Here is a 14514-nt window from a genome sequence, read left to right on the forward strand (position 1 = left end):
GGACGCAGAAGGTCGATGTTGGCGCTGTAATAGCTGGTTGGTGAGATTCCGGAGAGGGAAGAGGGTCTGAGTGTAGAGCTTTTCATGGAAAATTTGATTTTGAAACACTCTTGGCTCTCAAAACTCTTAACAGTTGAGCGAGCACACAGGATGCTAGGCACAGCCCCCCACCTGGGGCAACGCTGAGAGTGATGGTGGCCAAGATTTTACATTTTTGAGATGGGGGCGCTATCCTGCAAGAGTCTCAAAGGGTTGGCTACTATGAGGTGGGCAATACAAAACTATGCATCTTCCCAGACCTGACGATGAAGGTGCCACGACACGACAGCGGAGGACCTATGATGCTGTGAGACAGCACCTTCAAAAACTTAACATTAAGTACATGATGTTTTTTCCAGCCAAGTTAAAGGTCATAGGACAAAGCCTGTTAATTTGCGTCACTGCAGGAGGTGTGGAATTGGTTGGACTCAATGGCAAGGCACCAGAACCCGTGAGGCAGAGGGGACACCACTGCCGGGGGACTGACTCTGGCTGGGGGGCTATCGGCGATGAAGGTGAGGGGTGGTGGCTAGTACTGGAATGGGGATTTTAGCTGAAGAATTGGGTTGTGGAAGTGTGACGCAATATTGAGACTGGCGGAGCGGGGGTGAAGGAAGGAGGAGACTCCCCACCCCCCCCTCCCCGTTACAGATCGTTCACCCACATGAGTGAGGAGGGGTGTGGAGAGAATGACTGGGGGTGGGGGGTAGAGAGAGAGAGAGAGAGAGAGAGAGAGAGAGAGAGAGAGAGAGAGAGGTGGGGGAGGGAGGGGCTTATTTGGTGAAGGGGAGGGGAGATGGGGGGGGTTTCATTGTATTGGGGTCATGGGGGAGGTTTGGGGGCGGCAGGTCCAGAGGTTGCCAAGAACATAGTGGCCGAAAGTTAGGAAAAGTGTGGGGCTGGGAGTGAGTGTTCGAGTTGGGGGAAGTTTGGGGAAGTTGCGGGAGGGGGTGGAGGGAGAGGAGAGTTGGTATAAGGGGGTTCAAGTTCTTTGCCCGCAAGTTCGAGTGGGGGGTGGAGTCACGTTGTACAGGCAAAAACAACATGGGTATGGACTAAAGGGGGAAGTTGCAAGGAACTTTCATTATAGGGGGAGATGGGTTGAAGATTGGGACCTGGAATGTCCACGGGCTGGGTTAACAGCTGGAATGTCAGCAGGTGCAGGGATTTTTGTGGCAACATGGGATCCAATTGGCCATGCTCTAGAAAATGCATATGGTGCAGAAGGACCTGGATTCTCTTAGGAAATGGTGGGCGGAGGGGCGAGTAGTGGTGGGGATATCATATTTGTCAAACTCCAGAGGAGTCTTCATTTGGGTGGCGGCAGGGGTGCCATTCCAGGTGGATAAAGTGTTGACCGATGACGTGGGATGGACGGTGGTGCTGGTGGGTATACGTCTGTGTGGTCAATTCATATGCACCAAATGTGGACCATAAGGACTATTTCCCATCAGTCCGGAGTTTGACGGGGGGATATAGGGAAGGCATGTTTTTCTGGCGGGGATTTCAATTGTCTCCTGGACCGACACCTGGATAGTACACGGAGGTCCAATCACCCTAAACAGCAGTCAACGACATCCTGGAGGGAGGGGGTGGGGGACACGGACCAGGTGAATTGTGGCGAGAATCGCATGGACAAGAGGGAGGTTATTCTTTTTTCTCGGGGGTCCATGGATCTTATTCCTGGCTGGATTAAATGTTCGTGGAGGCGGAGGACTTTTGTTTCTTTGATAAAGTGGAATATTTGGGGAGAGTCATCTCAGTACATTCACCTCTGGTTACGCAGCTGCTGGGGTGACCGCGACCTTCACCAGTGAGAGTGTGGCTGCTATCTGCAGAGTCCCTGGAGGATGTGGCGTTCGCGGGTACACTGCGGGAGGAGATAGTGCTGTATTTTTAAGAATCAGCTGGGACTTTGTGGTAGGCCTGTAGGCAACAATTAGAGGGGTCTGTATCGCCAAGGTGATGTGGGTGTGATGGGTCTTACAAGATCAATTGCAAGAAACAGAGAGGATGGTGTCTGCAATGGAGAAAGATCTGGTGGATGACAAGCGGGTGGGGGAGGACCTGGTGGAGGCACTAGCTTCTCAACGCAATAGGCAGGCTTTGCTGTCCCACTTGAAGTAGGAGGGAAGTCAGGCCCATGGGGAAGGGGATAAGGCCGGGCAGCTGTTAGCTTGGTTGACCCAGCGAGAGCAGCCCTGTAGTACCATCACGCAGGTTAGGTAGGAATCGGGAGAGCTGGTTAGCACCCAGGAAGGTATTATTGAGACATTCCGTCTGTTTTACCAGTCCCTATATACTAGTGAGGGTACCTACTCTGCGACAGAGGCAGATGAACTGCTGGATTTGATACAACTGCCGGTTCTGAAGGGGGATCTGCGGGAGGGGCTGGAGGGGGCCCATTGAGGAGGCAGACATCGGATGGGCGTTGCAGGCAAAGAAGGCTAGAGTCCCCAGGAGCGATGGTTTCCTGGTGGAATTTTATTGCAAATATGCGGATCTTCTGATTCCCCGCCTCCAAAAAGTATATGATGAAGCCTTTCAGGCCTGGATACTTCCTGGTTCAGTGAGGAAGGCGGTAATAACAGTACTGTTGAGGGTGGGGGGGGATCCTTTAGACTGAGCGTCCTTCCGCCCAATCTCATTGTTGAATGCCGATGCAAAAGTCCTGTGGAAGATACTAACCGCCAGATTATCTAAAGTTGTGCACATTTTGGTACACCTGGATCAGTGCAGCTTTATAGGTGGATGAAACGCCTTGATATACCTGGCACTGCTGCACCATGGGCTGGATGCGGTAAAGGAATCTGGGAGGGAGATGACGCTAGTGTCTTTTGATACAATGGAAGCTTTTGATTCATTGGAGTGGGACTGGCTGTTTGGGGTACTGAGGGCCTTTAGACTCGGGGGAGAGGGGGGGTGGGGGAAATGTCTGTTGGTGGCTACGACTGCTGTACAGCAAGCCGGTAGCAAGGGTAAAAACGCATAACTGGATCTCGGCACAGTGGGCACTGGGCAATGGGGAGCGATGCAGGGGTGCCCTGCCTCACCAATCTTATTTTCGATGGCATTGAAACCTCTGACAGGGTTTCTCAGGAAAGAGATGGGAGAAGCAAGGATACTCGCAGGAGGGGTGAGGCATATTGTCTCCTTATATGCAGACAACTTACTACTGTATGTAGCGAACCAGCAAGAGAATATGCCATTCTTGTTAGAGATACTTCCGCATGCTGTTGGAGTTTTGAGTCAATAAAGAGAAGTCTGTAAGGTTTCCATTCGGGGCCATGGGTTACCCCGATTTACATATACTTCTGGACTGGGGGATACAGTGGGAGGAGGACGCATTTAAATACTAGGTAATTTCAGTTTTCCATGATGTGAAACAGACGGTCGTGTATAACACCGGCATAGTGCTGTCTGAGATCAGAGAGTCGGTCCAATGTTGGAAGGAACTGCTGATATCATTAATGGGAAGGTAACATTATGCAAAATGGTTATACTCCCAAGGCTTCTTTACTGTTTGTCTAACATACCGTATGGTATTAAGAAAGTATTTTTTAGAAGGTTGGACGAAAAGGTGTGGGAGTTTCTATGGGGTACAGGGAGGAGAGTTTCACTGGCAACTTTGAGATGTCCGCGGTCGGAGTGGGGGGATAGGGGGTGTTAATCTGCAAGATTATGAGTTATATCTCATTGTGGTGCAGTTGCAGGCAGTATTGGTGTAGACGGATGCAACGGGTGAACTGCTGACAGGGTTACTGGGGGGGCCTTCCCGACTCAAAGGATAGGGAGAGCGCTGCTATGGGGCACGATAGGAGGAATGGGGGCCACCAATGTATTCCAGGTGGTGAGAACGCTCTGGAGGAAGCTTCTGAGGAAACTGCGGATGTCCGGTCTCTATAGTGCAGAGTTACCATGGGGCGCGGAGCCGGGACTCCCTTTGGCGCTAAAGAGGATAGGGGTGTCGGACCTGGGAGATAGGGGTGCAAGATAGTGAGGGACCTGTTTGAAGACGGGAGGTTGCTGTCCTTTGAAAAATGGAGTACCTGTTATGGAGTGGCGAAGGGGCATTTTATAACGTATGGTAGGGTGACCAGGCAGTTGGCCGCCATGTGGAGGGGGGATCCCGGAGGAGCCATAGGTGAGTCGGTTGATGCAGGTATTCCTGACACAGGAAGGTGGGGGAGCCAGAGTCTCTGATCTACCAGATATTGAGGAGTACGTTCCCCCACAAAGGAATTTGTTTGTTCAAGAGTGGGGGGAGGGGGGTGCGGCGGATGTCATGTGGATTATGGTACCCTAACTTTATTATTTGACAAAGTACAACTGTTGGCAGCTATGTATAAAGTGTTGTATTCTTTTGTGCACACCAAAACTTGAATAAACCAATGTTTTAAAAAAATGACTGCAAGTCGAGCCTAAAGCTGGAGTCATTAAGGATGTTATCCCATCATGCGATATCTTCGAGTGTTCTAATCTCCAATTGGATGAGTTTTCTAAATCATCAGGCTGCATCTTCCACATCCCTGATGCCAAGACAAAAATCCAAACCTTCATGATGTAATCAACAAACACCCCTTTCAGCAAGTTCTTTCGAAGATTTTTGTTTAAAGTGTGGCCTGAGCCTGCCTGTACATTTGGCAAAGCAAAAACAAGGAGGTGATGGCTGGAAGGTTTAGAATTAATCTTAACCACTGGCAATGCTCTGGGCAACCCTCCAGACCACCGTTCTTCGCCTGCCAAGCCATTACAGAAGGGAAAGACCATATGCAAATCAGGCTTGGCCCCACCCCAGAAGGGGCAGTCCAGCCCGAACTGCTAGGCCACATCCCCTCTGCACGAGACCACAAGCATCCCCAAACATGTTTCGCCCTTGTTGGGGCTCATCAGTGAGGAGTAGCTTGGGTCTCTAGGCCCAGCAGGCACGGGACCCACGTCTGGGCATACCCGTCCCACTCGGGGTGACATAGCAAAAACAAGGAGGTGATGGCTGGAAGGTTTAGAATAAATCTTAACCACTGGCAATGCTCTGGGCAACCCTCCAGACCACCGTTCTTCGCCTGCCAAGCCATTACAGAAGGGAAAGACCATATGCAAATCAGGCTTGGCCCCACCCCAAAAGGGGCAGTCCAGCCCGAACTGCTAGGCCACATCCCCTCTGCACGAGACCACAAGCATCCCCAAACATGTTTCGCCCTTGTTGGGGCTCATCAGTGAGGAGTAGCTTGGGTCTCTAGGCCCAGCAGGCACGGGACCCACGTCTGGGCATACCCGTCCCACTCGGGGTGACATAGCAAAAACAAGGAGGTGATGGCTGGAAGGTTTAGAATTAATCTTAACCACTGGCAATGCTCTGGGCAACCCTCCAGACCACCGTTCTCTGAGCCTGCCTGTACATTTGGCAAAGACTTTTTTCTTCGCCTCAGTAACTCTACAGTGTCTACTGCTGGCGGCCAATTATTGGTTCTTCCAGTGCCGACCATTTATATTTGCGCATGCTGAGACTTCCTACTGAGCATGTTCAGTAATAGCTCAAAAAGGCCTTGTTTTGTAGGCCATTTTTGCACATATTTCGTACTTCATTTTATGTCTTATTATGAGTGTTTGCATTGTGATTGGGCCCCTGCTTCGATGGAAGAACTTGTTTCTCCACCTCATTAACGCTCGAGTTTCTATTGCTGGTGACACTTTTCTGACTCCTCCCACTACCATTTGTATATGAGCATGCAGAGGGCGTACAGCGGACGTGTAATGCGGGTGCAGTGCGGGTGTACCAAGTGATGTGCCAAATGCAAGACAATCTGGGCCAGCGTCTGATCCCATAGTCAGATTTTCTCCCTGCTAAGACAAAAGGAATTCAGCCACTCGCCAGAGAGTATTATTTCCCTTTTATGCCATCTCAGACATTAAGAGACTCCCTGAAACTAGAGATCCTTTGACCCAATCCCTTTAAGGAAAGCACGAACTGTTTTTAAAAAAAAAAAAACAACTAAAAAAAAATGGTACTAGACCATTAAAAGGGAGTTTGTTGAGCTGAACGAACCGGATCTACTATATGTAGCCTATCGTAAGAGCGGCCGGTGTATTAACTATTTTGTATGTAATGACAAGCCTTACTCACACAGTACCCTGATATTGTTGGCTCTGTAGGAACATTCATTCACAAGCTTGGCTGGTGAGGTCCATAAATCTAAAGTGCCCATCAAGCCCATTGTTTGAGGGGAACCAAATCACTTTTGTACCTAAAGGGCTGCGAGCTACCGCTTCCTGATGCATGATTTATTTTAAAATATCTAGTTTCTGTATTCTTTTTCCTCATCATGAGTATGCGTATTTATGGCGTTGTTTTAGATCACATTTTTACTTTTAGCAAAAGCATTTTACATTCTGCTACGTCACAGCGGGTTGCTTTTAATGTTGTGTATGTATTTATGATGTTCTTTGAATGGTTTTGTGCCGCGTGAAAGAAATGAAGTGAAAAATGGAGTTTGCTGAATGTACCCTACAATCCACTTTGCCTAGACATTTTTTGTTTCACTGAAAATTGTTTTTTTTTATATCTTGTGTTGATGAGGAGTTTGCACCCAGCTTCCTGTGGCACACTCAAACATTATCTTTCATGCTCTTCATCTTATTGTGAAGAAGCCCTTGCAGGTTTTCAGCATCATTCTAAAAAAGTTATGCTGCCTCAACACCAGGTGAAGGGTGAGGCGAGAGGGGATTTTATTTTGGCCTTTGGCTGTTTGCACTGTGGCAGAGGTATGTGAAGCTTGTGTGAGATACTAGGGCTGACGTTTCAGAGACATGACCAGGGATTCTGGCCACTGGCCCGATTGGCTGAAAAAATCTGTTTGTTGCCTCAATGGGCAAAACTCCCAGCTCGCCATTGAGCACTGCATCTGGACAAGTTCTTGAGTTGCTCTCAAGACAGCCAGCTAACATAGCAAGAAAGGTGAAACTGGTTGTTAGGGAGATGTATCATGTTTATGCGTCATCCCCTCTCCTAGTGAGACCCTTAGCACATTTTGCTGGACTTCTGGACCCTTTTCTTTACACTGTGAATGAGTGTAGCCTTTTGCACTCATTCATTCTTATGGGCTCTGTCTTTTGGAACTCTGTTCTGTATTTTACCTTTACTATGGAGTTTACTTTTCCTCTATCTCTTAAGGCATATGTGTTTTACTTTTGCAGCAGACCGCTTCTTATGGGCAGTGTTGCTGGGAGCCCTTTGGGTTCTCCTTTTAGATTCTTTCTTTATCCTCAAGTAACTACAGTTCTTAAGGATAGAGGGATTCTTTGTAGCCCTCCAAAAACGTTATACTCTGAGAGATTGGCACACACCATTTTATATGGAGTGCCAAGAGGATACCTAGTATCTCCGTTCTCTCTGCTCCTGTGACATTTTAGTCACAGTGACAACTCTACAGTTATGGCTGGCGGCAGTGGATGTGTTCTACCAACTTTTGTGCTATTTCTTTACCGCAGACTGTATTCACAGTTTCGGTTGTGCACAATAAGGTCCCCATCTCCTAACACGGTGGCTCCTTTATTTTGTCCCCATTTCTAGCGTGGTTGTTCTTTGTTAGCTCTTCTTCTACCATCCCGGGAGGGTGAGGTCTGTGTGTGTTTTGCCCTTTGCCACAACCGTTGGGTCTCCCCGCCTAGGCTCCACTATGTCTGGCCCGGCAGAAAGTGGGAGAGGCGTTATTCACTCCCCTGCCCCTAGTCTGCCTGAGTGCCTGAATGGAACCAGTGCCCCCTGGGGGGTTGGACAGCCACCCACCCCTTTCTGTAAACTGCTGAGGGAGATTGCAGAGAAATGTCTGCTGAAACTGAATAAAAAGTGACATTCCTGAGGGTAAAAGGCAAGTCGACCACTGGAACTTTTAGTAACCAAAGAAGATGACCATAGATGCCGGCAGACCCTTTGCAACACCATGAGGTGACCACTGATGTCCTAACCCTGTTTTCTATACGACAGGGTAGGTCCGAAAAGGAAGACTCCTTCCCTTTGGCTGATGGGACCAACCATCCATGACACGAACTACAATATGAGCCATCTCCCGAGGTACTGTGCCTTTCCAGAGCTGCACACTGCAAATACAAGACCTCCGGCCCAATCATAGTGCAACATCTTCCCAAGGCTGAATTCATCCAAGTCTATAACGAGCTCCAGGTGAACCTCCAGAGACACATTCCGACTCATCCAAGTCCCCTCATCAGAGTGCAGGAATCGAAGATGATTGACCGGGGCGAATCGTGTCCTTTGTTGGTGCTGCAGAAAAGGCACCAAAACCACAGACTGAAACAAGAAGATGAAGAAATCCAGAGGTCCTCCCTCGAGTCCTGCCTTTCATCACCAGACCAAGGAATCCTGAGACTGGGTCCGTCGTTGCTGTTCAGAGGAGAATCCAGCCATGAACATTTCTTCTAGCCTAAGGTACTATGGGGTGAAAAGTTATTAATTACCTTAAACCAAGAAGTCGCTCCAGAGCATTGGAGTGCACATAGAGGGTATACAGGGTGTCCACGCTTACCTCTGATCCAAGATGTCCGCTTGTGTCCCTTTTGCGACTCCTTTAACAGGGTCTCCACCATTGAGTCAATTCTTTTAGCATCTTTAACTTGAGGCTGAAAGTATCCACTGGAACCTTTGCTGTTTACCTGCTTCGTAAGACTTTAAGCTCCCTCTGTACTGACTTTTGCTGCTAGTTAGGAATTGGACTTTAAAAGCGTTAGTTTACTCAGAAACCGTCTCTAAAACCTTAAGCTCTGCGACTGTTTGACCAACCAATGGTTTTCCTTCCAAAAAGACATTGGGCCTCATTACGGGTCTGGCGGTTACCGTGCGTTAAAAGCGGCAGGTAGCCGCCGGACCTGTAAACAGTTACCGGCGCCTGACTTGCCGCTAACACCGGGGTATTACTACCCCAGCTACCAGAAAGTCAGGCGCCGGTAAAATGTTTTCCCCCATTCCTCTAGAGTCTAATAGGTCTCTACAGGAATGGGGACCACGGAAACACAGGCACCAGTAATTACAGTGCCAATGTTTCCATAAAGCTCTGTGGGCGGGTGCCGGTCCACACAGCAGGTCAGACCTGCCGGGCAGGAGGGCACCCGCCCAGCAGAGTTGTACTTAACGGCACCGTTGTTTCCGGACCGGCAAGGTTGTACTAAGGCCCATTATTTTATGTGGATTTGCTAACTAAATACAATGACTGCATATCTTCTTCTGTGTAACCCCAAGCAACTCGAAAAGGGACGCCGACAGGGCATGTCAGTAATACTATCCCTAGTGTGACGTCCACTGTACCCATGGTGCTTCACGCGTCAAGGTCCATCAGATTGTTTTTTTCCGCCATCATTGTTGGACGCTGAAAGCGGAGTTCCTTCTGGCTATCACCATATTATCAATAATAATTAGAGCTAGTTACTCTTACTGTCCTTTCTTAGCCGTTCCCCTACAATACCTTTGGCGACGGCTTCGAGGACTAACTACATTGACTGCAGAAATCACCTCAAGAAACTTTTCCAAACGGCCTCGGAAGGCTGCTCCAGGCTTCGGCCCTCACAGTAGGTACAGTGGGGGGTGGTACATTTCTTAGTTCCCTAAGAGAATGCATATTTCCCCTTCTTCCCACTTTATTCGCCAAGCTGCCTTCCCCACACAAAATAGAAAATACATAATTTAAATTTTGTCCTTGCAAGCGAACATTTCCCTGGAAGGTCGGACTTTGAAACACCACAAGTCCAAAGTCCACAAGTCATCTAGCCAAAAGGGGACTATAACCCAGGGGGTGGGAACCCCTGCACAAGAAACATCCTGCACCTGTGCCAGCTCCCACTCCGTCTACTCCAGCTGTTGTCCCATCACCTGTTGTCCCAGGTTCTTCCCAGTGGTCTGCAGAGGAAATAGATAGGACCATGAGACGCATTTCTTCATTGGCCAATTTCTTTGACAGCCACCCAGAGGCTCTAGAAAATCTCCAAAGCACACCACCAGCTAGTGGAGCCACACTTCCAACCCCCTGCCAAAAGGGCTCATACTGACACCTTGCAAGCAGCCACCCCTCAGCAGGACCCAAAGCAGCTTTCCTACTTTGATTCCACTCAGTTTCCAGGACACTGGAGCATACATGGACACTGAGGACCAAGGGGACATGGCGTATGTAGACCAGTTTTATGACGATGAAGATGTTACATCATACAGTCGTCGGATCATACAGACTCACCAGTGGTAGACTCACCGGTTGACAACTAAATCCAGTATAATGATATGCTCCTAAAGGCAGCTGAGCATTTCCAAATAGAAACACAGGAGACCCAGATAGACAAAGACTTTGTCAAGAACATCTTGGGAGACAAAAAATCTGCTACCCAATTTATCCCCAGTTTGTACAGAGGCGAATACAACCCTCTTTGGTAACACCAAACTTAACACAGGCTGTAAACCTGCATGTTGAAAAGGTCCTCCGACCAGCTCCCTCAGACCCCCCTTTACATCAGGGGTCAGTTAATGCCAGGCTCATTGGTTGTTACCACCATGAGAAAAAGAGCAGCAACACCTCTAGTGTCGTCGATCTATACATTCTGCAGGAAAGTTGCAACCTCGGCAGCTGACCAGGCGAGGATTGCCAATAATACCACCTTGCTGGCCAGTTATAACTGCCACAAATGGTACGAGGTAGCCGAATTAATGGCCTCCGCCTCAGAGCCCCTTAAATGCCAACTCTCTCTCGTCATGTCAGAAGGGAAAGCTGATGCTAACTGTATTCTAAAAAATAATCTAGATGCAGCTGATAATGTGGGTAGAATAATTGCTGAAGGCACAATTATCAAACGCCACGCATGGCTACGACAGTCTGGCTTTAAACTCGAGACACAGGCCGATAGAACCAAATGTCTTGTTCGGCAAGGCAGTAGAAGACGCCCTCAAATATGCCAAGTGCCAAGGAAGAATACGACCCCTTAAAGTCACTGGGTCAGCTTACCAATAAACCCTCCAGTCAGAGAGGGGGGCTATCATTTTCGATTGCCTTAAGGGGCTAAATTCGTAAAGAGGGTGTGGGTACAACTAGGGTCCGAGCTCATCCTGGGGCTCACCACAGGGCCAGTCCTCACAAGGTTTCCAGAGGGGCCAGAGAAGATCATGCAGCAGGGGCAGACCCCCTCTTCCGGAGGCGGATCCACACCCCCAAAAAAATACCACCCACTACAGGTTCCCTCCCATGCCACTCCATTAGGAGGACGCATAACACACTTTACCCACGTATGGGAGGGAATCACTTCAGACAAGTGAGCGCTTTCAACCGTGGCGGGTGGTTATTGTATAGAGCTGCTACAGCGACCCGCCAGCACGGGAAGACATTACACCCTCAACCTCACGGTATGAACTTGGCAGCTTGGCTCCTGAAGTTATAGAGCTTGGACATCTAAATCTACCTCAAAGGTGTATGGAAATCCTCAAGGAGGCACGTAAACCAAACACCAGACACTGTTATTTTGACAAGTGGAGAAGATTTGTAAATTGGAGCCAGTCAAAACAAACCCAATAAAATGTACTCATCACACATTCTTCGTTACATGCTTCACTTATTAGACTCGGGGTTAGTATTTTACTCAATAAAGGTTCACCTAGGTGCTCTATCCGGATACATCACCTCTCAGAGTAAGGTGTCATGGTGGAAAATCCCGGTCATTAAGGCATTCATGGAGGGAGTAAAGAGACTCCACCCTCCTATTTCAAACCTGCCGCCAGGCTGAGACCTCAATGTAGTACTTGCAAAACTTATGGGACACACCCTTTGAGCCTATGCGTATGTCAAGCCTTAAACACCTCGCGTATAAAATGTCTTTCTTGGTGGCTATTACCTCCATAAGGAAAGTCAGTGAACTGTAAGCTTTGTCAGTGCAAAACCCTTTGTTTGTGATCCACAAAGACACATTGGTATTAAGAACACACCCTAGGTTTTCACCTAAGTTAATTTCCATGTCAATCAGGCCATCAAACTACTGGCTTTCTTTCAAAACCCAACAAGCTCAGCTGAAAAAAAAACTCCAGGAGGGCGGTCCTCTACTATATAGACAAGACCAGGCCGCTAAGGAAAACGGACCAACTGTTTGTCTCCATAACTCCAAGCAGTGAAGTAGACCGCATTTCCAAACACGCCATCTGCAGATGGGTAGTCAGATGCATACAACTCCGCTACTTTCTATCAAGCAAAACACTGCCTTTTACAGCAAGAGCTCACTCCACTAGCTACTTTTGGCTTTTATTGCAAACGTCCCGCTGGCCGCCATTTGCAAAGCAGCTACATGGAGCTCAATACATACCTTCACTCAGCACTCCTGCATTGACACACACTCTAAAGCAGACTATCAGTTGGCACAAGCAGTGCTAAACATCTATTTGCCGCTGTACCTTCTGACAACCCACCACCTTCTACAAACACTGCTCGCTAATCTATGCATAGCATGTGATCTAAGCAGATTCCACAAGCCTCAGAATGGATACATTACTCACTGTAATCATATTTGTGGTGCTTTTATCTGCTTAGATTCACGTGCACCCACCCTTCGTCCCCTAGGAGTAGAAGGTGCATAAATGTTTTCTGTGCTTTAGCCGATACATAATCTGCTTTACTACACCTGTACTCACGCTACACTTCATGCAAACTCATGTCAAAAACAAAACAATCTGAGGGAACTCGACGCGTGATGCACTGTGGGTGCAGTGGGCGTCACACTAGGGATAGTATTACTGACATGCCCTGTCGACGTCCCTTTTCGAGTTTTGAAAACAACTGTAATACTCTGCAGCTCCCACTAGATGTCGGCCTATGCATAGCATGTGAATCTAAGCAGATACAAGCATCAAAAATTACGATTACGGTGAGTAATGGATCACATATATTTTATATACGTTTATTGGTGTGTGTTTCTTTGATCTGCTTTACTAACTGGGTTCAGTGTAGTTACCTACACCTCACATCTTCCTCTTCTGATAAGCCTGACTCCTCTGCTACTCTACCAAGATTACATGAGTAGTACAGACCGATACTAAGAGTTGGCAACCGGTATGAAGTTTTACCTTAAGTGTACCTAACACTGGTATACAGCGCTTTTATATCTCAGTCACCTCTTTCGAATGGATTGTGTCCTCCAACGTATTCCACATCTTTGACATGTAATGTCCACAGCTGTACACTTCGGAAACTTTTTCAGCAGAGGGCGTCCTGCGTCGATGACGTCGGGTCAATGTCCCTCGAAGGCCTCCGTCGAGGGTGACGTCACATGATGTTATAAATAGGACGCACGGCGCACCTAGCCTCGGTTGCATTTTTTCTGCAAACATTTTAACTTCGTGAGACTCAGCGCGCATCATGTGTTCATCGTTAAGATGTCTTTCTCTTCGACCCCTCCGACTCTGAGGTCTGGCTTCAAGACCTGCCGGGACTGCAAGTCGAAAATGTCACTCACCGACCCCCACCGCATTTGTTAGTGGTGCCTGGGCGAGTCGCACGACACTGATGACTGCTCGAAATGCCAGTCGCTGACTGCCAAAGCCTTGCGGGATTGGACGGGGTAGCTCCAGATAGGTAGGGACTCTAAGCCTGTTAAGTCCCAAACATCCAAGTCAAAGTGGGTTTCCACCGACGACTCGAGGGGCGACTCTCCGCGTCAGAAGGAGTCCAGGCGATCTCAGTCCCGGAGTGGTTCCCGCCACTCTTCTTCCTCGTCCCGGCACTCTAGGAAGCGCCGTCACCGGTCGCCTTCCCTGTCCTCCTCGGAGGATGGTGCCTTGAGGAAGTTTACGTGCCTGACGAAGTCCTCGACTCCAGAGGAATGGGCGGCGTTTAAAGAATCCATGTTAGCGATTTTTCAATCACAGGGCACGGGTCCAGTCGGGGGAGGGAGGGAGGGAGAGGGGGGGAGGTGGGGGAGAGGAGGAGGAGGAGGAGGAGGAGGAGGAGGGGAGGGGGGGAGGAGGAGAGGAGGAGGAGTGGAGAAGGGGCAGAGGGGGGGAGAGAGGAGATAGAGGAGAAAGGGGGGAGAGAGTTGGTAGAGGGTGACAGGGAGGGGGGAGAGAGAGAGGGGGGGAGGAGGGGGGGAGGGGATGGGGAAGAGGGGAGGGGGAGGGAGGGGAGGGGCAGAGAGAGGGGAGGGGGAGGGGGAGGGGGGAGGTGAGACAGGGAGGAGAGGAGAAGGGGAGAAGGGGGAAAGGGGGGCAGGAGAGGGAGAGAGGGAGGGGGGGAAGAGGGGGAGCGGAGGAGGTGGGGGGACGAGAGGAAGAGGAGGGGGTGAGGAGGGGGGGGTCAGGTTCTCCATCCATAGGTCAAGAATCTCAACCTTCACGCTTGGTATCTGAAAGGTTGAGGTATAAGGATTGGGACCTCCTGGATGACATGATGGAGGCGGTGCTTTTCGGCCAGGCGGCCTGCAACAAAATCCCTGTACCATTGGCGTAAATTC

General features: G+C 49.2%; 1 protein-coding gene across 1 annotated transcript in view; it reads left to right on the forward strand.

Annotated features, from left to right (window-relative positions):
- Positions 1–14514, forward strand: part of LENG1 (leukocyte receptor cluster member 1) — a 184744-nt gene that overhangs the window by 118516 nt on the left and 51714 nt on the right. The gene's annotated exons all lie outside the window — the stretch shown is intronic.

The sequence above is a fragment of the Ambystoma mexicanum genome, chromosome 1q, assembly GCF_040938575.1.
Source record: "Ambystoma mexicanum isolate Mex_15411 chromosome 1q, UKY_AmexF1_1, whole genome shotgun sequence".
NCBI lineage: Eukaryota > Metazoa > Chordata > Amphibia > Caudata > Ambystomatidae > Ambystoma > Ambystoma mexicanum.